The following is a 2,507-nucleotide window of genomic DNA, read 5'->3' on the forward strand; positions in this document are numbered from 1 at the left end:
ATTGTGGGGCTGGTGCGGGATCGGACAGTGTTTCATTCTGCTGTGCATGGGGTCACTACGAGTCAGAAACTACTCGATGGCACTTAACAACAACAACAACAACAACATTCAGTCTGGAACTCTCCATCATTTGAGAGGTGCATTTAATCCATTGAGATTCAGTGTAATTATTGACAAGTATGAATTGGTTGCTGTCATTTTGTTTTGTGTTTGTTCATGGTGTCCCTGGTTTCTTTGCACCATATAATTTTCTGTGCTGAGCTCATTATATTTATGAATCATGTTATCATTTCCTTTGTTGTTACTGTTTTAATATTTGCTAAATATTTGTGTTTTTCCTTTTTTTATTGTAATGTGAAGGTTTATCATTTTTCTTTGAGGTTACCTTGTGATTTATAATTTTCTTCCCAAGTTTAGAACAGTCCATTCTATCTTGTAACTCTCTTGACTTTCTCACTATTTAGAAGTTCTAGAACTACATAGTATTTTCCCTCTTTCTGATTTGTAGTTGTCCACATTTGCCAATCAATGTCTCTGGTTTCTGTTTATAATCTTGTACTTATTTTACTTTGGATATGTCCATAGCTGTATTGATTTCAGGCCTATGTCATCTTGTGCATTAGTGATCATTTGTTGTTTGCTACCATTTGTTCTCTGTTCAAAGGACTCCCGTTAGTATCTCTTGTAAGGTGGTCTTGTTTTAACAAATTCTCTTAATTTCTGCTTATCTGGAAATCTCTTAATTTCCACATCATATTTGAGGGACAGTTTTGCTGGGTATATAAATCTAGGTTGGAAATTTTTCTCTTTCACCGGTTTCTATCTACCATCCCATGGTTGCATGGTTTCTGCTGAGAAATCAGAACTGATTCTTGGTTGTTGTCCTTTGTAAGTAACTTTTAGTTTTCCCACGCTGCCTTCAGGATTCTTTCTTTTTCTTTGGTTTTGATGAATTTGATGATGATATGTCTTGGTGATTTTTTGGGGAGTTCCAACGTGTTTGGAGCTCTGGTAGCATAGTGCCTAACGCACTTGACTGCAAACCAGAAGGCTGGCAGTTCAAACCCACCAGCCACTCCTCAGAAGGAAGATGGGGCAATCTACTTCCATAGTGATACTCCTTGGGAATCCAAGGAGGGGTCACTATGAGTTGGGTCCGACTCGATGGCACGTAACAACAACAACAACAACCTGTTTGGAGGAGTTCTGGTAGCATAGTGCCTAAGGCATTTGATTGCTAACCAGAAGGCTGGCTGTTCAAACCAGAGGGTTGGCAGCACATAACAACAACAGCAACAACCTGTTTGGTGTTTGTTGGGCTTCTGCATAGATATATTCTCATCTTTCATTGTATCAGGAGAGTTCTCTTCCAACAAATCTTGGAGAATTATCTCAGTGGTTTTATTTTTCTCTTCCTGTTCTGGAATTCCAGTTACCTGTAGGTTATTCATTTTGATGGTATCCCACGTGAACCTTAGGCTTTTTTCATTTTGTTTTGATCTTTTTCCTGATTGATTCCTTTTCAAAGAAGTATTTAGGTATATTTCTTCAGCATCATTAATTCTGGATACCATTGATTCAATTCCACTCCTTTGACCTTTCAATATGCTATCTATTTCTGAAAATTTAGTATTAATCTTCCGGATTTCTTTTTGCAGATTTTGAATCATTTCTAATTTTTCATTCCGTGTATTTTCTTCTGAAATTGTTCTAGGGTTTTATCTTTGTTTTCCTTAATTTTGTCAGTGTTTTCCTTGATGTGTCTCTCAATTCTTTGAAGACATCTAAATGTAATTCTTGTGAATTTCTTATCAGGGAGTTCTAATACTGCTTCTTCCTCAGGGATGTGTTCTGGCTTTGTATTCTGCTCCCTGTTTCTACCACTTTATCTTGCTTCTTTGTGTGGACTGTTATGATCTGTTGTCTCCATGACATTGTGATGTTGTTGTATTTAAATCTCTGTTAACTATTTATAAGTAGTTAAGGTGTTAATATTTAATAATTAATAGTTGTTGTTGTTGTTGTTGTTGTTGTTATGTGCCGTCGAGTCAGCCCTGACTCATAGCGACCCCTCCTTGGATTTCTGAGGCAGTATCATTGCAGAAGTAGGATTGCCCAACCTTGCTTCTGAGGAGTGACTGGTGGGTTTGAACCGCCAGCCTCCTGGTTAGCAGTCAAGTGCCTTAGCCACTATGCTACCAGAGCTCCCAATAATTAATAGTAAGGGTGAGTAATGCTCTTCTTGGTGGTTGTTTATCATTGACCAGTTGGTGGAGAATGATGTGGTGGCTCTCACTCAGTAAATGGAGCTGCAGGAGGTGTCGGTGTCATTGCATACTATGGGCATGTTTGCTGTCTCCCACTCAGTTAGATAAATAACCACAATCGTAAAACCATCAAAAAAGTAAAAGCAAAGAGGTGGGGCAAGATGGCGGACTAGGCAGAAGGATTGCACAGACCCTCTTCAACAAAGAAAAGGGAAACCAATTAACACAGACACAGAAGAT

The sequence above is a fragment of the Orycteropus afer genome, unplaced genomic scaffold, assembly GCF_000298275.1.
Source record: "Orycteropus afer afer isolate SDZICR_OR568_19922 unplaced genomic scaffold, OryAfe1.0 scaffold00121, whole genome shotgun sequence".
NCBI lineage: Eukaryota > Metazoa > Chordata > Mammalia > Tubulidentata > Orycteropodidae > Orycteropus > Orycteropus afer.